We start from the raw sequence: 25,762 nt of genomic DNA, 5'->3' as shown, positions 1-25,762 counted from the left end.
AATGAGTTACCAAGATCTTATGTTCTTGTTCTGTTTTCAGTGACAATAGGTAATCGGTTGTATGAGACCATCAATTAGTCTTCTTAGATGTACTATGTTCCCAGCCATCCCCCCCCCCCCCCAATAAAGGAAAAGGTTACAATACAAATAAGTATGTGTGTGTACTTGTTTTTTAATAAGGAAGTTTCTATGGACTCCTTCTCAGTTGGGACGTTCAGCTTGAGATTTATTTCCTAATATTGGTAATGTGTATTGATGAGTCATTTCACTGCTCAGGACCAGAAGTACAACAATTTATCATAGTGGGACTCTGGAATTGAACAGACTTGAAATCAAGTATTAGTCGTTTCACCTCCTAAGTAAATTACTAGGTAAATTTTGCTAAGTTCCCTAATCTGTATAAACCATACTTTTCTCACATGTAAAAGAAGTAAAATAATACTTGGGTTATTATTAAAGGATATACTGTATGCAAAGCAATTGATAAATGATACCATTAGTGTTATTTTTTAAATTTTCAAAAGTGTTGGTTTAGTCAAAGGCCAAACCACATCTGCTTTTTTCTTATACATCTCATTTTCTTACAATAAAATAAAATACATCACATTTTTCCAAACTCACCACCTCTTTCTTTCCAGACTGTCCCAATGCTCAGATCTAACAGCTGGTGTATTATGGTATTTGTTTAATTCAGAGGTCAGCAGACTTTTTCTGAAAGGTCCAGAGGTAAATATTTTAGGCTTTCTTGGCCATGTGGTCTGTTGCAACTACTCAGCTCTGTCACTGTAGCAAAAAAGTAGCTATAGACAATATATAAACAAACAGTGTAACTATGTTCCAATGAAACTTTACTTTGAAAAACAGACTGTGACTGTGGATACATTTGGCCTGTGGGTGATAGTTGGGTATCCTTGATATAAATTATTGGTAAATAATCATTGACTACTGTTACTCAGTTCTCATACACACAAACACAAATAATCACAGTATTTATGCACAATTAAACATTTAAAATAGTACACGTAGTATTTATTTAAAGAGAATTACCTGTTTTATCAATTGGCATTGTTGCATAGATTAGTGTCTCTCCCTCTTTTACTGTTAATTCTGAAATTGAAATAAAACAAGGAGACCATTTGCAAAATTTAGGAAAAACATAATTATCTCGGTAAGGTAGATTTCAGAATTTGTCACTGGACCCACAGTAAGAAATGCCTTTACAGTATGACCCAGTATTCTTTTACACACACAACACGCACATTCACACTTGCCAGTGTTTTTCCCTGATTAATTCTACACTATGCTATTCTGTTTTATTCTATTTTATTCTGTTTCAAGAAAAAATAATGTAAAACTAGACTCATTAAAATGATCTAATAATGATCTACCGATCATTCATAATCTATTAATGAATTATAAACTACTGTTTAGAGAATGCTGGCATAGGTGTCTAGAAACTCAGGGACTGACTTCTAACAGATTCCTCTTCCACAAACATCTCTCATAATGTCTAAGTAATACCATCTATCATAAAATTAGAAATGAACTCAGATCAAAACCACTCACTAAAAATCAAAGTAGTATATTCACCTGGAAGAAATATTAAAAAAATAAAATTTTAGTATGAAGATTTTTCCTCTTATTCTCTCGTTCTCATATCCATGTTTCCACTTTGTGGAGGCAATCACTTTAAACTGTTTTTGCTTTTGGTTATTGTTTCCATATCTCTTGGTTTATACTGCTATTTCTTTTTTTTTTTAATTGAGGCATAATTGACATATAACATCGTATTACTTTTATGATGTACAACTTAATGATTCAATATTTGCACTGAAAAATGATTACCATAATAAGGCTGGTTCACATCTGTCATCATATCCATCATCATACATAGTTACCAAATTTATTTTCTTGTGATGAGAACTTTTAAGTTTTATTCTCTTAGCAACTTTCAAATATACAATACAGCATTATTAACTGTAGTCACTATGCCGTATATTATTCTCAGAACTTATATATTTTATAACCAGAACTTTGTGGCTTTTGACCTCTTAGCCCATTTTTCCCATCTCCATCCCCTGCCTCTCTCTTTGGCAGTCTCTCCTTTGTACCTATGAGTACAGTGTTTTTGTTTGTTTGTTTTAGATTCTACATATAAGTGAGATCATATGGTATGTGTCTTTCTCTGTGTAACTTGTTTCATTTAGCATAATGCCCTGAAGGGGTTCATTCCTGTTGTCACGATAGCCAGATTTCCCTCTTTTTATGGAAGAATAATATTCCATTGAATGTATGTACCACATTTTCTTTATTCATTCATCCACAGGTGGACCCTTAGCTTGTTCCCATGTTGTGATTCTTATAAATAATGCTGCAGTGAATCTGGAGGTACATATGTTATTTCGAGTTAGTGTTTTCATTTTCTTTGGATAAATATCCAGAAATGAAATTGCTGGATCGTATGGTAGTTCTATTTTTAAAAATTTTTTGAGGAATCTCCATACTGTTTTCTATGCCAATTGGACCAGTTTACATTCCCACCAGTGGTACACAAGAGTTCTCTTTTGTTCATATCCTCATCAGCATTTCTGGATTTTGTGTATTTTTTGATAGTGGCCGTTCTAATATTCTATGGATAACTGATATCTCTGTTTTGCTATTTCCTGATGCTATTTTTGATTGATATTTTTTGATAATGCTGATCCTAACCACTCTAGAGTAGTGATATCTCCATATTGCTAATTCTTGATATGTTAAGTTTAGACATTATCTAACTATTTCTTGTATGGAAATCACCATTACTATCTTCCCTGACTCCTTCTTTTCTACAGCGTTAATATGGATGAAGGTAAGAATGGATATTGGGAGACAGATAGGGTTTTATATTCTCCTGAGATTTGCAATTTTTTTTTCTTTTCTTATTTTCTAATAATCTTTACTTCTGGGTGTGTGTGTTAGTGTGTGTTTGCTTGTGTGTGTAAGCATGTATTTGTTAGTCTTAAGCATATTGTATCAAATATTTGAAGGGTTTTTTTTCCTAAAGTCCTAACTGGAATGTCCATCCTCTGAGTCATCTGCATGTACTTTAAGCAGTTTCTTTGATTGTTCTTGAGTTCCTGTCCATTCTCTCCTGAGAAACAAATACTGTTTTCTTTTTTTTTTTCAATGTTTATTTTTGAGAGAGCATGCACAAGCGGGGGAGGGTCAGAGAAAGGGTAACAGAGGATCTGAAGCTGGCTCTGCGCTGAGAGCAGTGAGCCTGATGTGGGGCTCAAACTCTATGACTGCAAGATAATGACCTGAGCCGAAGTTGGATACTCAACAACTGAGCCACCCAGGTCCTCCAACAAATACTGTTTTGATTGCACATCCTCCCTTTCTTTCATACTTTCTCATTTGCTGCAACACAGAGTAGGTGAGAGAGAGATACTTGCATATTGAAAACGATTCATTCCATCCTTACTTCTTGTTTAAAACTTTTGAAACATGTTATAAAACAATGATAAGCTTACCCAAAAAGTAAGTATGGTATAAACAGGTACAGTACAAATAACTTTATACTTCTAACAAGGAAGAAGTGTAAATATTTTTTTTCCTCTCTCCCTTCCTGTCTTCTTCCTCCTTTTACTCTCCATTTCCTCCCTCCCTTCCTTCCTTCCCTCCCTGACTTTCTACCTCTGTCCCTTCCTCTCTTTCCCCAGATAACTTTCCTGAAAACCTTCAGTGTAACCTACTAACATTGTTACTTTACTCCTAAATACTTAATGTGCACTTTCTACAAACAAGTTCATTCTCCTAATAGCCAGGTGGATTTATGATAATCAGGAAATTACAATCACGTAATCTTTAGATCTCAAGTTGCCTCAGACAAGTTTCAGAGACTCTTTCAAAATTTACTTTGTAGCGAAAAGATCTAGTCCAGAATTTTGTGTTGCTGTTAGCTACAATGTCTTATACTCCTGTCTGAAGGATTCCTCAGTCTCTTCTTGCCTTTGATGGACTTGAACCTTTGAAGTACTGTAACCAGGAATACAGGCTAGTTATTTTTTAGAATTCCCTGGGTTTATCTGATGTTTTCTCATGTTTACATTTAATTGTACATCTTTGGCAGGAAAATCACACATGCAATGTTGTGTTCTCAATGTGCTCTTCTGGGTGACAAACACTTTTGATTTATGCTATTTGTTGTGACATTCACTTTGGTAACTTGATTGACGTGGTGTCTGCCAACCTCCTGTTGTAAGTTAGTCATTTCCCCCTTTGTAATTAATAAATATTCTGTTGGGAAATATTTTAATGCCTGTTTCATTCAGTGGGTTATAATTTATTACTACCGCTACTTAATTAAATACTTATTTGTCCTATATTTGGCCTGTAGAAGCCCCTTCAATTTGAAATTCTTTTTGATGTCTTTGTAATTCCTTGAGCAATTACTTACCCTATGGCCTAAGATATTACAAGATCATCTTGTTTTTTTTCCCCTAATCTATAGGGGAATCAATAATTTATTCAAGAATCTCTGCATCATTTTAGTGGAGAATTCCACTTAGAAATAAAAATCGGGATGTTAAGTTTGCTCATTGATAGTGAGGTGTTACTACTTGCTGGCCATCTCGGTTGTCAGAGTTAAGGAACTTAGAAGAGTGTGTGTGTGTGTGTGTGTGTGTGTGTGTGTGTATGTGTGTACACATATTGAGGGCTGAGAGTATTGCATCAACATGATTTACTTGTTAAAACAATTTTTTCTAGAAAAGATATTTTTTTAAATTATGAAATACTTTGTTTTGAGAAATTCCATCATTTGAGGAAATTTCTAAAAATTAATCTGAGAATATACCTGAGCAAAGACCTAACTAATGAATCAACAGTTCAGTTAATAGGACTTGCTTTACGACTCTTGCCTTACTTTGCCACAATCCTGAGTGATTTAAACTAAACTATTAAATCTTATTAAATTATTAAAAACTATTTTAAACTAAAATCGGAAATTTCCCCCATTCAATCCAATCCCTCCCTTGAAAGCCATTCTTTAAAGCACCTGAGTGCATATCACAAAACCCAAATAAATAGCTCACTTCCTCTAAGAATCTGTCAAGGTGATGTTCTCCTAAATTTCATAAATTAAAATAAACTTAATTTTAATTTATTAACAGATTGCTGATATTTTGTCATACACACACACCATACCCATATTTACATCTGCATTAATGTATCTATTTCTGTTTAATTATCTATATCCTTATATATCTGCATGGCTATATATTTACATCTATATCTAAATCTCTATGTGTATACATATATACATGTATATATATGTAAAGGTGTGCTATGCATGTGCGCCAGTGTGTATAATCATAATAACACATGAGAGTACCTCAGGAGGTAGAAATAGAAGTATTCTAACCAAATTGCTGGGATCGAAGTAACTCCTGTATGAGACTTCTATATCTTCATTAAGTACTGGGACAGTGAGGCACAGATGACCATATTCCTGCAAGTTCATCCCATACCAATTCACCAGAAACACTTTGTCAAGCAATAGAGATCAAGATAATAACACACATCCCATTGTTTTCAGTTTTCACGTTGAATTATTAAATGGGAATTTCAAAGAACATATTAAGTGTATATAACTACACACTCATTTAAAAATGGTGTATACATTTTATAAAATACATAAAATTACATAATTATTCATTTATTCAATGTGTACTAGTATATTCATTTATTCTTCCTACTTGGCTCTTCTTAGGACAAATCATGTCTCTATTCTACAGATAAGAAATCTAGGCTCTTGAATGCTAATTGACTCATACCTAGGAAGTGATGTAATTGGTAAATTATCTGGATCAAATGAGTTCTTTTTAGTCAAGCTGTACTTTTCTATAACACTGGGTTGCATATTTGATTATGCTTCTATGATTGGGCACTCAAAATTTATACTGTTTGGTTTGTTTTTGTTTGTTTAGATTCCAAGAATTATAAATGCCTAATCAAAATTTAGGAGCATTTAAGTTTTAATAAATTTTACTGATGTATTTATACAACACTTATTTTAAATGTTTTCTCATAATCTAAGTCATCAATATGCAGAAAATGATGACACCTCCAAGTTCTTCAAAACAAAATGCTCACTGCATATTTTACACTTGTGTTATGGGGTATAAAACAATAAAATTCAAGAACTCAGTTCTCTAGAAAATTGCCTGTGAAATAAAGATTTAATATTTGCAAACATACATTTAATTCAGATTACAACTCTACAAATAATGAGTAAAAATGTAGGATAAAAGTGAATTTCAAGAAGGTGACTCGGCCAAGAGTTTTTGAAGGAGATGAGTTTCAGCTGCTTTTAGCAGAAGAGGATAAAGTAGTGTTGGAAATCAGTAATATGAAGATATTTTCTTGTTATCTGCCAACTAAGACAGGGTACAAAATCCCACCAACTCTTAAGCATACCTTCCGTATACACATTTTCTCAACACATATGAAAATTTAATTTTCAAAAGTTATTATTTATTACCATGGATCATTTCCTGCATGATTTTTGAGCAATGCTTTCATGGATAAATTTAATCATAGTTACAGTAGTTCTTTGTCCTAGGCTATATTTGGAGCTTCCACTCATTTGAAGAACATAATTTTTTATAAAAGATTGCAGCTATGAAATAGCCTCCTGTTATAAGCAAATCATAATGATGAAAAATATCACCTCTATTTTGGTACCTGTATGAAATTACCAGCAGTATTTCATGTAGATGAAAAAGTATACATTGACATTTAAATCTATTACATATTATGCCTCTTTCTGTATTTTTGATTTAGTGATGTAAATCTTCATATAACTTTGTTTTTTACTCTCCATATTATAATTATAGAGAATAAATTTTGTAGAATAAATTGAATGCTTAGGGAAATTTTATTACTGGAAACATCTTCTTCTGGGGGAGAATAAAGATTATATATTCTCATAACCACATAGAAAGATTCAAATTTTCAGTTGCTCTCAGTTTTTTTTATAGACAAGCCTCTCCAAAAAATAAAGAATAATACATGCCCTTTAGGCCAAACTAGCTATACTCTCAGAGACTGTGGTTAAATTCAGGCTCTGAATGTCGTCTGTAGTTAACAATCCCAGCAAGGCTTGGACTGCTGTTCTGTAAGTGTCCAGGTGAAAGAACTTACTGGTTCTCTACAGTTCTCATGGTAAAGAGGTCAACTTCACCTTTAGGTCTAACCTTCTGTTAGGCAGTACGTGTTATGTAGGCTTTGGGAATAGATTGGTTTCTCTGTAGGGTATTTGGGGTCTGCCATTGAACAAAAGAAACAAACATGATCTTCAATAGAAGCTGTGCTTGTGTGTAGAATAAGATAGGAGTTGGCCTTCTTTGTGGTTTATTTCTTCAAGGCTTGTTTTAAAAAACCTGAATCCCGTTCTGCTTTTTGAGGTAGCCCTGTGAAAGTTTAATAAGCTGTTTGTGGAATCCTTAAGGAATGTGAGCCTTTTTGTGTGCTGCTGTTGAATTATAGAACTGATTCTCACTTGATGTCAGAAGTGCTACCTCTATTAATAAGTTGACAACTGTTCCAACTACATCTTTGAACATTTTTGAATTGGAGAAATAGACCAGAAATAGATACATAAACAAAACAAAAAGTAGGACATTAGCCATTTTTTATTTTTCTACTTTTTGCCTGGTGGCAGTATGACACTAGGCAGCATTTTTTTTTAAATAGCCTTCTCCAAATTCTTTCTTTCTTTTTTTTTTTCATAAAGTTTATTTCTCAGGGAAGTTTTGGATTTACAGAAAAATTTAACAGTAAGTACAGAGTTTTCATACATCCCCTCCTCTCTCCTGCCTATTGCCTCTCCTTAACAGTTTTTTTTCTTTTATTAACATCTTACATTGATGTGATACATTAACAATTGATGAACTGATATGATGCATTGTATTTTGCTAAAGTTGTAGTTTACATTAGGGTTCACACTTTGTGTTGTAATTTTCATTAAGTTTTTGACAAAAATGTGATGGCCCGTATTCACCAGTAAAATATTGTACAGAGTCATTTGTCCCAAACATGATATGTGCTTCACTTATACATTCTTTCTTCTCTTTCCTTCCCAACTCCTGGCAACTACTAATTTTTTTTTACTGTCTCTATAGTTTTTCCCTTTCCAATATGTCATATAGTTGGCATCATATTGAATGAAGCTTTTTCAGACTGGCTTCCTTCACTGAGCAATATACATTTAAGTTTACTCCATGTCTTTTCGTGGCTTGATAGGTCATTTGCTTTTATCGCAGAATAATATTTCATTGTATGGATGTACCACAGTTTATCCATTCACTTATTGAAAGACATCTTCGTTGCATATAATTTTGCATAAAATTTGCATAAAATGTGTGGATACGGCCATTTATGTACAGTTCTTTATGTAGATGTAAGTTTTCAACCTACTTGGGCAAATATTTATGAATGTGATTGCTGGAATATATGGTAAAACTACGTTTAGCTTTGTAAAACAAACAAAGAAACCAACACCTCCAAACAGTCTTCCGAGGCAGCAGTACCATTTTGTATTACCACCAGCAATGAATGAGGGTTCCTGCTGGTCCATGTCCTTGCCATCATTTGGTGTTGTCAGTGATTGGGGTTTTAGCCGTTCTAATAGGTATGTGCTGCCATCTTCTTTTAATTTGCAATTCCCTCTTGATATATATGAGGTTGCACATCTTTTTACATGCTCATTTGCCACCTATATCTTCTTTAGTGAATTATTTGTTCAGATTTTCTGCCTACCTTGTTTTTTTATACTGGGTTCTTTGAAAACTCTTATTATTGAGTTCCAGGAGTTCTTGCATGTTTGGGGGATACAGGTTCTTTACAGCTGTTTTGCAAATATTTTTGTTTCTAATCTGTGATTTGTCTTTTCATGTTCCTATCAGTGTTCTTTGCAGAGTAGGTTTAAATTTTAATGAAATATACCTTATTAATTTTTTCCTTCATATATCATGCTTTTGGTGGTGGTATTTAAAAGTTGCTAAACTTAATACCACTTTGATTTTTTCTTCTACAGGTTTTTTTGTGTTTTCTACATAAATAATGATGTCACCTGTGAACAAAGACAGTATTTTTTCTCCAATATGTATGTTTTTTTTAATGTTTTTATTTATTTTTGAAGGGGGGGGGAGAGAGAGAGAGAGAGAGCAAGTGCATGAGTGGGGGAGGGGCAGAGAGAGAGGGAGACACACAAGCTGAAGCAGGTTCCAGGCTCTAAGCTGGCAGCACAGAGCCCGTTGCGGGGCTCAAACTCACGAACTGTGAGATCATGACCTGAGCTGAAGTCGGACGCTCAACCGACTGAGCCACCCAGATGCCCCCTTATTATGTATGTTTTTAAATTTCCTTTTCTTGTCTTATTGCATTAGCTAAGGCATCCAGTATGTAAACAGAAGATATAAAAATATGTAAGAAATATGTTTGTTTTATTCCTGATCTTAGGGGAAAACATCTAATTTCTCACCATTAAGTGGCTATAGGGTATGTAAGTATGGATGCTCTTTGTCAAATTGAAGAAGTTCCCTTCTATGCCTTCTGGAAATGGGGATATATTTCCTTGCTTTTTGCAGCTTCTAGAGGCCTTTTGCATTTCTTGGATTTCCTCCATCTTTAAATTCTGTCACTCAAAACCTCTACATTCATTGTTGCATCTACTTTTTCTGAATCTGACCTTACCTCTCTCTTAATAAGGTCCTTGTGGTTACATTAGGACCATGTAGATAATCTAGGTTAATCTACCGATCTCAAGATTCTTTAACTTAATCACACCTACAAACCCCCTTTTGCCGTGGAAGGTAACATGTTTACTACTTTGGAAGATTAGAGCCTAAACATCTTTGGAGACCTTTATTCTGTCTACCATAGTAGCATTACTTGCTTTTATCTTTGCTTTTTAAACATTTCACATTCCTTTAAATTCAACTGGAATATCACTTCCATGTTGATTTTTTTCCTTAACTATTTTGGGACTTATTTCCTTTTTATTTTCTTTACATATAGAGTATATTACCCCCCTCCACCCCGGACTTATTTATGATTTATGTTTGCTTGGAATCACTAAAAAGTCTCTTAACTGTTTTTGTTGTCTTTAGTATCACTTCTTGTTAATCAAATTTCTTCTTTATCATTATTATAAGACTTTGAAAATACTTATTCATTCAACAAATATTTATTGTGCCCTTATTAAATGTCAAGTACTGTGATAGACATTAGAAATAATGTAAGCAAAGGAAACACTTTTCTTAATAAGTTTACACATCACAAAAGTATTTAATTATAATATGGGATAGATTTAATGGAAACAAGATTATATAGTGGAACTGAGCTGGTCTGGTGGAGGCAGGAGTACTGGTGGTGATATTGATGGTGGAGGTTAAGGAGAGTTTAGACTTTTGCCAGGATATTAAGTGATATGTGAAGTTTGGGGGATATTCCAAGCGGAGAGAAGAGCAGATGCAGAGACCTTGGGGCAGAAAAAATACTGAAGGAACTGAAAGAAAATTGGAGTGACCAGCTATGGAGAAAGAGAGAATGACATGGAATGGGGCTTTAGATGTGGGCAAGGGCTGGATCTCAAAGGGCTTTCTGAGCCACGTTACCAGTTCTCACTAGTAACTGTGGGTTTTAAGTAGTGAATCCCCATGATTATATCTGAGTTCTAAAGGGATCTCTGTGATAATTACATTGATTTTTAAAAAAATATTTGATAGTTTCTTAGAGTCTGATTATATCTTAAAATAATTTTTCATACTACCTTCTATGCATACCTACTGGTTAAGTAGATTCTGTCAAGATTTTCTTCTTACAGTTTTTATTTTAGGGAAAATAGCATATGTATAATAAATATACTTTCTTGTGCTTTGAAGAGCTCCTAAATCAGGAATATGACCATAACCTTCCCTTCTCTTGTTCTACACATGTACATAGAGCCTCAATTTTTCTCTCTCACACACGCATGTCCACACACAATTGAGAGTCATTAGACTGTGTACTAAAGTCTAAAGTCATTAGGATTCCATATCTGTAGACGTTGCTTTATCGCTACTCACTTCACTGCACTATTTGCCATTTTCTTATACATCATAAACCTCAGAATAAGTATTCATGAGTTTTCAACCACATTATGCTATCAGCCTACATTAAAGGTTAAATAACCTTACTAAATTCACTATTGTATAAATACCTCTTTCCTTTGCATTGTCTTTATATTGAGAGTATATAAGAAACATTTGTCTCAAGATCTTCTGCTAAATAACTAGTTGTCTTTATCTCAGAGACTTTGTATACATCATTACAGATTATTCTTTCGTTTTTAACTTTGTCCTTATGAAGCTTTTACCTTTATAGTTCAAGGGCACCTCGGTGGCTTAGTTGGTTGAGTGTCCAATTTCAACTCAGGTCATAATCTTGCGGTTCATGAGTTTGAGCCCCACATCAGGCTCACTGCTATCAGCCTGTCAGCACAGAGCCTGCTTGAGATCCTCTGTCCCCCTCTCTCTGCCCTTCTCCCGCTTGTGCTTTCACACAAATAAATTTAAAAAATTTTAAAAATAAAATAAAACCCAGTTCAACTACACTGATCCATCCACTAGGGAATATTATGTGAACTCCACTTACCACTGAAATTATTTTCATATCCATTTTTTATTTTTCTAGGATTACATGAGCCTTTATTTTAATCATCTTATACTTCATACATATTTATGTTAATTTTTTATTGTGAAGTATATTATAAAGAGGAGTACACAAAACAGCCATATCAACAAATTATTAAATGAACACCAATATAACGACCTTATGAGAACAAAAATTACATTATCAGACCACCAGCATCCCTTTGCATGACATTTCTTAGTGACAACTGTTCCTTTCCACCTGAAGATAAACCAGTATTCTCATATTTAAGCATTATTCTCACCTTGATGGTGATCATTCCATTACTTTTATTTATATTGGATCAAAAGCATATTTTGTGATTTATCCATATTATTTAATATTTCTATAGTTTCTATAACAGTTTTCATTGCTACTGTGTTTTCTATAACTTTCAATTTTATTGCAAAAGTTTCTTATATGTTCTTATATTTTAAATTGCTTTAGGATATATATTCATATTAACTTTCCTAATACTGATCTGATCTGTTCCTAATACTGATTTTATATTTTACTTTCTTCTTTCGATAATCATTGTGCTAGAAATTTATCAATTTCATTTTTTCAAGGAAGTTGTAGGCCTTTCTATTGAGTGATTACATTCCACTACACCAATTTTCATTCATATTTTTTATTCTTTCTGTTTCATAGTTCCTTTTTTAATAATTTTAGATTAATCCTTAGCTTATTATTTTTCTGCCATTTCAGTTTTCTCAATTGTTGCATTTAGGCCATAAAGTTTCATATAAGCACTGTTCAATTTCTACTGTAATTTCTTCTTCACCACATGGATTACTGAGGAGTGTTTTTTTAATTTCCAAATATGTGAAGTTTGTTAACTTCTAGCTTTATTGTCCAGTAAAATACATTCATTGGCTGCATTATTTGTTTTATAAAACTTTTTTTGACATTTGCACCAGTATATTATCAAATTTGCAAATAATTCTTATTCAATAGAAAATGTAAATTCTTCAACACTGGCAATATCCTATGCAAGCACATTTGGTTAAGTTTGTTCAGTGTTTTGCAGAATCTCCTAAATCATTATTTATTTTCTGTGAATATTGTATTAAAATTCTCTCATTGTAACTAATCATTTGTCTGTTTCTCCTCATAGCTCTGCCAATTCGTGCTTTTTGTATTTTGAGGACATGATTAGGTGAAAATTTATTTATCAAATGTTTTGAGAATTTTAAACCTTCAACTCCATGATAAAGATTCTCAAAATGTCTTGGAATGCTTCTGGACTTGAAATTTATTTTCTCTACTACTTTATTATATTTTTATGCATTTCTTTTAGTAGTTGCATGGTATATCTTCCTCCACATTCTACTTTTGACTTTTCTGTATCATTAGTCTTTCAAAGTATGTTTTATAAACAGCACACTTTTGTTTTATTCAGCAAAACAATCTTGTCTTTTAACTGAGCATTTATTCCATTTAATGTAATTAATTATATGTTGAGTTTAAATATACCACCTTAATATTTTCCTCCATTATCTTTCCATTCTTGCCTTATTTATGAATAATTATTTGTTATTATTTTAATTCTGTCGAATGGAATGATATTAATAAGTGGGATTTCTGGATCATATTGTAGTCCTGTTTTACTTCTGAATAAACTTCATACTATTTCTCCATAGTAGCTGTACCAGTTTACATTCCCATACATCAGTGGTATACAAAGGTTTCCTTTTCTGCACATCTTTTTTCTTTCTGATAATAGCTATACTAACAATATGTGAAGTGACATCTCATTGTGCCTTTGATTTGCTTTTCTCTGTTGATTTGTGAGGTGGAGTGTCTCTTCATGTACCTGTTGGCCATTTGTGTGTCTTCTTTGTAAAAAATGTCTATTCAGTTCTTTTGCCCATTGTCTATCTATCTGTCTATTTTTGCTATTGGCTTATCTGAGTTACATAATTTTATGTTAATATAATTTTGGATATTAGCCCCTTATCAGATATGTAGTTTTCAAAGAGTTTCTCCCATTCTGTAGGTTGCCTTTTCATTATGTTAATAGTTTCCTTTCATGCAGAAGATTTTGTTTGATATGGTCCCACTTGTTTACATTGCTTTTGGTACCCTTGCTTTAATATCAAACCAAAAAAATAATTGCCAACAGTGATGTCCAGGAGCCTAGTCTCCATGTTTTCTTCTAGGCATTTTATGGTTTCAAATCCTAGGTTCAGGTTTCTAATCCATTTTGAGTAGATTTTGTGTATGGTATAAGACAGAGGTCCAGTTTCACTTTTGTATGTGGATATCTGGTTTTCTCAACACCATTTACTGAAGAAACTATCCTTTTCCCATTGTATATTCTTGAGTCCTTTGTCAATAATTAATTGGTCATATGTACATGGATTTAGTTCTGGGCTCTCTGTTTTGTTCTGTTGACCTGTGTCTGTTTTTTGCTAATGCCATAGTGTTTTGATTACTATAGCTTCATAGTATAGTTTGAAATTAGGAAGTGTGATGTGTCTACCTTTGTGGTTCTTTCTCAAGATTACTTTGACTATTTAGGACCTTTTGCAGCTTTATATAAATTTTAAGATTGTCCTGTTTCTGTGAGAAATGACACTGGAATTGTAATAGAAACTGCATGGAATCTATAGTTAATTTTGAGTAATACAGGCATTTTAACAATATTAATTGTAATCTATGAACACAGAATTTATTTCCGTTTTTTCATCTGTATCTTATAGGACTATGGAACCAAGAAGCTCAGGCTCATATCCTGTTTTTATCATTCACAGATGGTGTGTGACATTGGGCAGATTATTTGAATTTGGGGCACTTCCTAATCTATAAAATAGGGATGGTAATAAATAAATCAATTTCATAGAACATTATGAATTACACTTATAGAGAACTTAGTGCTTAGCACAGTAGATGAAAAATATATGTAATATGTCAAAGAAAATGTTTTCTAAAAATCTTAAAGTTAGTGATAGTTAATTTTTATGTGTCTACTTAGTTGGGCCATGTTGCTCAGATATTTGTTCAAACATTATTACTCAAACATTACTCAAACATTATTCTGAGTGTTTCTGTGAGGGTGTCTGGATAGGATTTACTAACACATTATTAAAATAAGATTACAAAAAAATCAGTGGACTTTGAGTAAAGCAGATAGCTCTCATAATGTGAATGGGCCTTATCCAATTAACTGAAGATCTGAATAGAGCAAAAGCTGACCGCCTCTAAGCAAGGATGGATTCTGATGTGACACTGCCTTAAAACTTCAACTGAAACCTCTGTTCTTCCCTTGGTCTTTAGTCTGCAGGACCAGCCTATGGATTTTGAACTTGCAGGCCCCAACAATCTTGTAATCCAATTCTTTAATGCTTTCTTTTCTTTTTTTAAAAAATGTTATTTATTTATGAGAGAGAGAGAGAGAGAGAGAGCGCACAAACTGGAGGGGAAGAGAGAGAGGGAGAGAATCCCAAGCAGACTCCACTGTCAGTGCACAGCCTGATGTGAGGCTCAATATCATGAGCTGTGAGATCATGACCTGAGCTGAAATCAAGAGTTGGATGCTTAGCTGACTGAACTACCCAGGGGCCCATGTGATCCAGCTCTTAAAAATTAATTCCTCTCTCTCTGTATGTGCACATGTGTCTGTGTATGCATTCAGACACATCCTATTACAGTAGACCCTTGAATAACACAGACTTGAAATGTGCAAATATACATGGATATTTTTTGATAAATGCAGTACAGTATTGTAAATGTACTTCAGTTTTCCTTATGACTTTTAAATATGTTCTCTAGCTTTATTGTAAGAAGATAGTATATAGTACATAATATACAAAATACATGTTAGTCAACTACTTATGTTATTGGTAAGGCCTCTGGTCAAAAGTAGGCTATTAGTAGTTAAGTTTTGGGAGAGCCAAAAGTTATACATAGAATTTCGACTGTGGGGAGGGGTCAGTACTCTTAATCCCCACATTGTTCAAGGGTCAACTGTAGTTCTGTATCTCTGGAGAACTGTAATAGAGATGTCTAATATTTCCATGTATTTTGTCATTTTTCTAACAAAAATGACATAGCTGAGGGCATAAAATTTAGCACTATGAAATACAGTACAGCATCTTAATTTTTATTAGACAGTGGCCCCCAATTATTTTGATAGGGCTCATCTCATATATTTTCTATTGATAATAACTGTAGCATAATAAACTCTTTAGGCGGACCTATGATTGCTCTTGTGTAAATATACTCTCTGAATATGAGTGACGCCTATGACATTAACTTGTAACCAACTGGATAGAGAAAAGGTGATAGGATGTATGTGTTTATGTGCATGTGGTTATGTTACCTAGGTTGAAGTGCCTGCCTCCTGTACTCTTTCCTTTCCTTGCTGGCTATGAGGAAGGGAAAGGCCATGTTGGGGAATCCCACCTGGCAAAGAACTAAGTGTAGGCGGCTTCTAGGAGGTGAGAACTGCCCTTTTCAATAGCCTGCAAGAACGGGAAGTCTCAGTCCTACAACTGCGTGGAACTGACTGCTGCTAACAGTCACACGAAGGGGCAAGCACAGATTTTCCCCACTCCGCACAACAGATGAGCATCAGTTCTGGCTGACAATTTGCAGCATGGTGGAGCAGCCCACTAAAGCATGTCTGGACTCCACACCCACAGAAACTGTGACAATTAATGTGTTGTCTTAAGCTCCTACGTTAGTGAGGATCCTTTTATACAGCAATAAGTGATTAATAAAGTAACATTTTTATCACAACGTCTCTAAGAAAGATTATGCAAGATTGGAATTAGGACATGTTTACTTTGTTTTACATAATTCTAGTTATCTGTGTTTCTCTGTGTTCTCCAGTTACATTCTCAGGAGCTTTAAATCCTGGATTCCTTCTTTGCCCTCTTTCTCTAATATATTTCCCTCACTACTTGCGAAAAATAAGGGAATGAGAAGAAGGAGAAAAAGAAGAGAAGTAGGAGGGGAAACAGGAGAAGAGCAAGGAAGAGGGGAGGGAGAGGAAGGAGGAGGAGAAGGATGGTGTTAGATGCATAGCTTCTTGTGCAAACCTCTGTTACACACTAGTTGCTTTGTGTTGAGTTTATTAGTTTTTTAGTTTTCCCAAATAGTCTGCAGGGAGGTCAGAAATGGTACTTTAGTTATGTTTGTATACCATGCCAGGAACATGATAGATATTCAATACATGTAAATTCAATGGAAATATTTAATTTAAAATGTTACATGAAGAATATTTGCTTACATCTAATGCAGGGAATTGTAAAATTTTACCCAGAGAGATGGAATTTTACCAAAAATTATGTGGACATTGGTTCTCTTTTTTATTGCCATAGTAACGATGCACTATTCAGTGTGTCCTTATAATATTCATCAGCTTTCCACTTTGCTGTCTTTAAATATAGGAAGAAAGCACACTATCCATCTGGAAAGAAAAGAAAATAATAAATACAGAATTAAATATAATGTAAAATAACATGTGCAATTATTTATACTGGGGGGTCACCATGTCCAAAAATAGGAAAAGATGTATTTCATGGTATAATATCCTTAGTCTGAACAGTCATGGGAAAATTTGTGACCTCTCACATGTATTAACCACTCAACATGATGATTTTGAGGTTTAATGGCTCTATTTTTATAAGAAACATAGGGACTTAGATACTGAACTTTGTTTTTACAATCTCACAAACTTCAGGTTATCTGTAGATTTTCAGTATCCGTTTTGTAATGTTCTCCCTCACTAGTTTTATCAGACCAATACAGCTATTCTCTTCAAGACACCTTCACCAAAATTTATCTCACTTAATGTTAATATGTTTGTTGCATCTAATTTGTATATTTCTGATTTGCAAGACTACTTCTTATTTTAGTAACATAAAATCAAAGACAGTTTTAGTTTATATAAGAGACTTATTTGGCAGTATATCTCACAAAGAGAAAAAAATGCAGGTGGCCATGGGGATAGTGAATGAAAGGAATGAAAATTTGTCAAGTGTGTGTAAATATGTGTGTGCATGCATACATGTATATGTTTATACATACGTATATATGTTGTGCTACGTCTACCTATATATACACACAAACTAATAAGCATTGATATTAATAGTATGAGACTAATTAATAGTAGGAGACTAATGAGTAATAATCCACATAAATAATTTTCTATATTGCCCTAGAGCAAATGTTGTCCTATTTCAGCAAAGGCAAAAAAAAAAAAAAAGGTTACTGTAGGTTAATTTATACTCTAATGAAGAGTATCTCCTTTCAATGACTTTATCTCAGATTCATTGACTAAGTTCAAGAAGAGAGAGGTATCAGCATATGTTAGAAAGCCCCCAAGATAAGGGAGCCAGACATAGTACATTTGACCTTGTGCAGATTTCATAATAGTTTCATATATCAAGTGTGAATTATGATGGTTACTACCTTGTAGCCTTACTTGTTATGAGGATCATCTGGGAAAATATTTATATAGTGATCAGAAGATGCTGTGAGATTAAGGAACAAAGAGATTAAGTGATTTGAGAAAAAATAATGATCTCCAATATTGCTGTATCTTTAATGCCATTTTAATATAGACATAAAAGGGAGTTGCCTATAAAACATCATTTGAAAGATGCCAAAAATGTTTGTCCATGCTTTACAAGATGTTATCCCACAAAAGAGGTGATAATGTGAAATTTTCATACATAGCATTTAATTTCTTGGTTTCAAGGCCTCGAAGGCCCAAGTAAATTGATAATTCCTTACATTTGTGTCATGTCTTAAAATTTGCAAGACGTTTCTGCTTATTATCTATTTTAATCTTCCTTCTGCCCTGTGATTTAGGCACTTTAAAAATAATCATTTCACAGGGTGCCTGGCTGGTTCAGTCAGTAGAGCATGTGACTCTTAATCTCTGGGTTGTGAGTTCAAGCCTCACGTTGGGAGTGGAGCCTACTTAAAATTAAAAAAAAATAATAACAATTATTATTTCACAGTTGTAGGCCTGATTCACATCAGACCTAAGAGATGAACTCAGTGCTTTTGACTCCACTGAGTGTTGGCAGTGGTCTCTTCACAGTGCCATAGCTGACTGAAAATGGTATCTGGAAAGGTTTCCTCCCATGCAAAATTTAAGGCAAGTTAAATTTGTTCCTATCAGCAAAAATAAATCCCCAGGTAAATGGACATAGGGAGATTATGATGGGAAATTCTATCAAGACAGTTCCACATTATAAGAACGAGGTCTAGAGGACGAGTGTGATAGGAGTTGGATACTGAGAAGGAGCCCTGTGTTATCACCAGGTATCCCGGAGCTGGGAGGGCCTAAGTGAAAAGAAGTCGTTACGAACAGGGTCACGAAGGAACACTTAAGGATACTGTGTGATCCGGTTCCACTCCAAACTCCTGTTTCTCTGTTCCTTGACTTGAATTTTATAATTTAGTCATCCATTCAACCAACAGTTATCTGGTATCAGGTGGTGTTCTAGATCCTGGGAACAGGACTGTGAACAAAAAAGACGAAAAGTTCTGCTCCTGTGAAGTGAAGATTAAATTGTAGTCAGAGATATTAAAATGCTTAATGATCTGGCATAACCATTTTTTTTTCACCTACACACCCTCTATCTGCAATGCTCTTTCCATCCCTTCTTGAATCTTCAATATTCTGCTTGGTTTTCACATGTTTCAGGAAGCTTTTCTGAATTTTACAATAGGGACAATATTCCTTTATCTTATGTGCCTTTAATATTACACATGACACATATTTTTCACTGTTATCAGTATTTTTTTTAACTTAAAGTCAGAGCCCCGGTTGTCTTTGTATGTGTATCACCCTTGCAAAACCCAACACCTTACACAGCTGCACTATACAGATTTGTTCAGTGGAAGAATAACCTTCTTTTGCAGATACATCCAAAAATGATCCTTGCTTTTTTTCTTTTTGCTGACTGCATTTTGACAAATGTTTAGCTGCATTTTCCAGGATAGTGTTCTTCATTGATCAAATGATTAGATATCTGCTAAATTTTGACACCAACCTGGAGCCATGTAGACATGTTTTCCCCTGTCCTTAAAGATCCTTGAAATAAATAATGAAATATATAAAATATACTAACAGAAACCGAAGAAAGCATGCCATTCACAGTTAATATAACTGTTCTGTCTATACCTTTAAGTTCCCTGCGTGTAGTAATAGCAAGGTGATAGTTTGTGAATTAAGTACACCTTCCACCCTCCTCTCCCCCTACTCAGAGCTAATGACTGACATTCTTCCTGGAATTTTCAAAGATTTTGAGCAGCACATTAGCCCAAAGATAATAAAAAAAAGAACAAATTCCAAACCCATTAGGGAGAAAAATTACCTATGGAGCTGGAGTTGATCTGATATATCCAGCAAAATTGGGGATAGCAACTTGAATAATGATCCGGAAGACTGACAGAGTGATGGATAGACTTCTGTAAACCCATGGGGCTCGTAGAGGATTTCTCCGTTCTCTGTCTGCGGTAGCAGCAACTGGCATGGTTTCTTTAATCTGCAGCTGAAGTGTATTAGAATATATGATGAATTAACATGGACTTTTCTTCCTTTTCTCGCTGTCGGTTTTATAAAAAGAGAAAAAATACACTGTTATATATATATACACTAAAGACATGCCGTATTTAATAATTATCCCTTTCCTATGATTTGTTCACTTCGATTATATATTATATTGTATTTATTATATATTATATATATTATATTATATTATATTATATTATATTATATTATATTATATTATATTATATTATATTATATTATATTATATTATATTATATTTATTATATTATATTTATTATATTATATTATATTATATTATATTATATTATATTATATTATATTATATTATATTATATTATATTATATGTATTATATATGATCCCTCATCGGCTTAATGAGCTGCTCATAGCGTCTATTAGCCTGCCCTTCACCTTTCCCTTCCTAACCCTGGCTTAAATATCAATAGTCCCTTTCTCTCACTAACAACCTTGGTGCTTCAAAAGTCCTGTGTAGAGTGGCTAGGTGAGCACACCTGCACTCACTCTGCTGCTCTGTGACTTAACAGTTGGGCGGCCTTAGCCACGTTACTTACCTTTTCAGGGTTTCTCACTTGTGAAATAACTACATCACAGTATTGTAATGAAGTTGAGATGATACTGCAGACAAATCAGCTAGAACCCTGTACACACCCAGAAGTGCTAATTGCTTCCCTGTCTATGAGTAAAGCTTTTTTGTGGCTGTGATTTTATATTGTTTATTTTATTGCAACAAGCAGAGAAGAGGCAAAGCATATATATTAACCATAGTTTAACTCATGAATGAGCATAGTTACTAGTGCAAATTGACTTCAGAAGAAAGACCTAGAGACAATAATCTTTAAATTATAACCTGGGTAATCTGGCTTCTACAATTCATAGAATTTTAAGGTAATAAAAGAATAGGAGGAAATAATATATTTTGGTGTCTACTATGTGCCAAGTTCTGTGCCAAGTGCTTATTTCCATTGTTTATAATTCCCACTACAATCCTGATGGTACTTATTCTGAGAGTAAATTTAGACTCGTGAAGGTTAATTCATTTGCCACTGCTCACGCAACCAATATGTGATGAATTTTAGATTAAAATCCAGGCAATAATGACCCTAACATCTATACCCTTTCTATCTTATCATGATTCCTTCCTTATTCAGAGAGATTTTAGACATAATTTATGCCAACTTTTTTTTTTTTGATGAAGTTTGGTCTAAGGAAATTGACTTGTCAAAGGCAAGTCAAACCTTGTCTTCTCAAACTTTGTCTCATATGTGTTCATTAGGTTATTTAAAACCTTTATTTGACCTATTGCTTTCTTATAACCGTATTTACATATCTCAGTAGCTTTTCTTTGTCCCTGAAATCTTTCATTATTGAGACTATGTGTCATCAGAGTTTATAAGAAAAAGAAAAACCCTGGGTTTCTCACCCTCCTCATCTGACCTCCCGTGTGATATTTGGTAACAAACAAGTAAGTCTGTGTCTTTATCTCTTTGTTGTACGTGCTTATATGGTGATGACTGTAAAGCATTCTGCTAAGTATTAAGTGGCAAAAGTGGTCATAACTGTATATATCTAATAAGACCCTTGACAGAATCACTTAAAGCAGAGTCTATATTTCTCAGTCTATATTTTTTCGTAGTTGCCCCTAAAAAGCACACCCCCTTTTTTCCTTCTATGTTTTTTAGTTTTCTTCTTCTTCTTTTTTTTTTTTTTAGTTCCCAAAGTGTCCACCTTTTCAGATCATGTACCCATTAGGCTAACTGCCTTAGGAATCCTCTAGTTCTTGAAAATAAGAGCTAAGAAGTTTTCATATCCCCCTCTTCTCAGATTTGTGAAATACATTTGTCATAATGGCTGACTTTTGACACAGATGACATCATTTTACCATCATAATAGAATTTAGAATTCTGTCAATATAGAAGAGATGCTAGAAGTTTCATTATTTATAAGAGGCTCCAAATGGATAAAACCAAACACAGTAAAACCTTACAAAAGATCTTAGAAAGTATTGACACAATGACATTTTTGGCAATTTCTTTATGATGATACCTTGTAGAAATAGATCTAGCCATGAGTACCAAGAAAGTTTTGCTTAGGAATCGTACGCATTGAGGTTGGAAGCTATCAGTACTAATTCTTTATATGTAGCAACCCAATACTTGCTGTGCTGACCCTACTGTAAAGGCATCTTTGGCTGCATTCTTACTCCTCCTCCTATTCATTTCTGAGCCAACTGATCCTGCCATAAATGCCACCAGATAAAGTAAGGTATCTCACTCAATATAACTTTTGAAATTAATGCTATAACATAAATTGAAATGCCGACAACTCAGTAAATGCTGTTCTTTTCTCTGCCTTCTATAAATTTCAGTGCAATGAATTTTTTAGGAACATGTAGCGATGCCCGAGCACACAGTGAGGGTCTCTACCTTGGCTAATGCTTAAGGTATGAGTTCAGTACATGCTGACTGAATCAATCCATGTACAGTTATACCACTTTATTCATACGTATGCAGCTATATAAAGATTTAGGTATGATTACATGTTCATTATACTGAAAGTCCTTGTATATATACTCTTTAACATATATGTAAACTTATTCAAAGAAATAAATTATGGATTAATTAGGATAATCACTTTTATGTTCAACTATGATATTTTATTTGAACAGAGGTCTGTGTCAAAATTTTATACTTAACTGCTTTCAGGTTTCAAATTTCACAAACATTTTTTCATTTGATCTTTATATCTGCAGAAAGGAAAAGTAGACATTAGTATTCCTAGTTTACAAAAGGAGAAGATTGAAGTTAATTTGAATCAACCAGTTTATTGATGTTGAAGTGGTGAATAGTTATTTTTGCAACAAAATTAACTTGCCAAATATTGATGTTTAGGAAAATCATCAAAGCATTTTTATGGGTAAACCCTATCCTTATTTGACATAACATTGGGTATGTGTCATGAGAGGTGAATTTTGGATCTTTCCAGAAGGTTCTTCTCTAAATGGATGTGCAATATCATTATTGTTGTAATCAACAATAATTTTCTTGTCCTGTGGTATAAGTCTCCTTCCTTCAGATTATTTGTGCTGTTGAGATAACACGGCACCCCTCTTGAGTAAGGATGCAGTGATTGCATACTCTATGGAGAAGATGTAAGCCATGGACAAATGAAAATCACTGCTGTGTTTTATCTGGCTTCTTAGAGATAAGCACTCTCAGGTCAAGATAAATTTTTATGCTCCTGTGCTCTTTATTAATTGCTTTAAATTATAATAAGAGGTCAAAACACAGGGGTCCTTCTAATTTATTTCCTAATTATTATGTATGTGTGTCTCTGTGTATATTTGTGTATGTGGATACACAAATAATGTCTCCAAGGAAAAAGGGGAAAAAGTAATGTATAATGGATTTAGAGACAAGAGATATGAAAGGAGACATGATACTCTGACAGCCAGAAAAACATGCATTAAAATATGGTTTGTAGCCATGTTGGAGAAGGTGTCGGTTTGAAGAACAAAAATCCAAAATCCATGAAACTATTTTGTTCACAGCCTTAAACAAACCTGAAATGTAAGATTAATTTTTATTTGCATAGAAATCCCATTGCTCATACAGTTAATGCTAATTATGTCCTCTAAGGTTATACATGTCCTTTTAAGGACCACATTGGTTTGTTTGTCTGCAAATAACTAGCTAATAGGATACAGTTTGTCTCACCTAATATATTTTCATGCCATTTTCATGCTACTGTTAACATTATTAAATTTGTAATTTTGTTTTTTATGCTTGTGCTGCATTATATCTTCAGTTCTCAAAAAATGGACCCATGACTAAAATGTGGTTTACTGAAGCATAAAAAGTGATGAAAAGAGTAACATAAATAGTACAGCCCAAAATAACATCATAAACAAAGAGTGAAGTGGTCTCTAGTGGTGAATATGGAATGCAAATCTGTATATGCTGGGACACATAAATCTTCGAGTGTCATGATTTCACATATGCGACAGGAAAAGAAAAGTGCAAATAGGAAGTACATTTATGAATATCTTAAAAAATTGAATTATATTTGACTGGAGATTAATTTGCCACAATTCCCCAGTTCATTTTCCATTATAAAGCCTTGTCAAACAGGGGCATAAATGTCTGGCAAGGCTATTTCTTGAAGGATTAATTGATGTGTTCCTTCTGCTTCCTTGTGAAGTTTCCAGCTTGTACCCTGAGAAATATTCCACTTTCCTGGACCACGTGAGTTAGGGAAATCACCCATTTAGAGAAAAAAAAAGCCTAAATCATAACAGAAGAGAAGAAAAGAGAAAAGAAGGAAGAGAAGAAATCAAGAGGGGGCATAAGAGAAAGAAAAGGAGAGGACAGAGAAAAGAGGAAGGCCTTAAAAGCCCCCAATCTTGTTTGAAGAGTAGGCAGAAAATATACCTTCACTTAACCAGCAGAAATGCATGGATTCTGGCTAACCGTGTAGCTGTTGTTTTTGTTTTCCATGGAGATGTCCACCAACAGATAAACTGCAGCCCTTTGATTTGAACATCCAGTTGCAGTGAAACTGTCCTATAACCTAAGGACTCTAACTTAGTTTTACCCACTTTTAAATGTCTCATTATCTGTGACTGATCTGCCACTCTATAGTTTGGGGCACATTCTGCATTCCCTCAGTGAGGGCAACTTAGACACCAACCGTATGATGGAGTGGTAGTGGTGATGGCGATACTCCCATTGTAAGGTGGGAGTTGGGGGAGCTGGAAAGAATAAGCTAGAATACTTGACCAGTGGAATCTATTCAAAGCCATTGATTTTTCTATTTTTGATTCAGTAAGCTGAGGGAGATTTTTAAACATAACATGCATAAAATAATTTTCATGCAATAACGCTGATTTTGTTGTTAGACTTACAGAAGAGACCAAAAGTTGGACAGCATTTATGGTTCTACTCTTTGTAGCAGAAGCAACTTAGAAAACAATAGCCAACTGCAATATTAATGACAAATTTTACACTCAAAGAGAAAGCATAAGAAGTTATTGTTGAAAAATCTTTGTCAAATGATATTTTAGGATGATGCATAATGTTAATTATGTATTAAAGGAAGGAGAATAATTATGTGGTAACTGCCTGCAGATATTTTGCTAAACAACAGAATGAAATAATTTGTGCAGACTGAATAATAACTTGGCTTACACACTGTACAGATATTAGAGAATTATACTTGATGGCTCTTTATCAATGAAAACATCATGCCGTAGGATAAGAGATTTTTTATTTGATTACCACTTATTTTATGAACTTGGCATTTCTGACTGTGGCCTTGCAAGGAGAGTTGGGAATAAGAAGAGGGGTTATCAGGGTACCTGGGTCGTTCAGCCTGGTGGATAAGCATCCTACTTCAGCTCAGGTCATGATCTTATGGTCTGTGGGTTCAAGCCTCGTGTTGGGCTCTGTACCAAGAGCTCGGAGTTTAGAACCTGCTTCAGATTCTGTGTTTCCCT

At 34.0% G+C, this 25,762-nt stretch overlaps 2 long non-coding RNA genes across 13 annotated transcripts in view; one reads left to right on the top strand and one right to left on the bottom strand.

The window, feature by feature from the left end:
- Positions 1–639: 639 nt before the first annotated feature.
- On the bottom strand, positions 640–25,718 carry LOC109499142. 8 transcript variants are annotated; one of them, XR_006597046.1, is made up of 8 exons: positions 25,625–25,718; positions 22,965–23,014; positions 20,055–20,286; positions 19,072–19,227; positions 18,136–18,197; positions 17,001–17,131; positions 1,048–1,107; positions 640–711 (listed from the first exon to the last, which is right to left on the bottom strand). It is a non-coding gene; the product is annotated as an uncharacterized LOC109499142 (long non-coding RNA). The 8 variants fall into 8 exon arrangements; XR_006597048.1 differs by lacking the exons at positions 640–711; positions 1,048–1,107 and having other exon boundaries at positions 16,898–17,131; positions 19,044–19,227; XR_006597050.1 differs by lacking the exons at positions 640–711; positions 1,048–1,107 and having other exon boundaries at positions 16,898–17,131; positions 18,149–18,197; positions 19,044–19,227.
- Positions 21,983–25,762, top strand: part of LOC109499145 — a 319,375-nt gene continuing 315,595 nt past the window's right edge. Inside the window, exon 1 of one of the 5 annotated variants that reach the window (XR_006597053.1) lies at positions 21,983–22,528. This is a non-coding gene — a long non-coding RNA (uncharacterized LOC109499145). Of the gene's footprint in view, positions 22,534–25,762 lie in introns of all 5 variants that reach the window. The other 4 variants (XR_006597054.1, XR_006597052.1, XR_006597051.1 and 1 more) reach the window with 4 other exon arrangements.

The sequence above is a fragment of the Felis catus genome, chromosome B1 (genome assembly GCF_018350175.1).
Source record: "Felis catus isolate Fca126 chromosome B1, F.catus_Fca126_mat1.0, whole genome shotgun sequence".
In the NCBI taxonomy this organism is placed as follows: Eukaryota; Metazoa; Chordata; class Mammalia; order Carnivora; family Felidae; genus Felis; species Felis catus.
The sequence above is the reverse complement of the archived record's forward strand: the minus strand, read 5'-3'. Positions and strand labels throughout refer to the sequence as shown.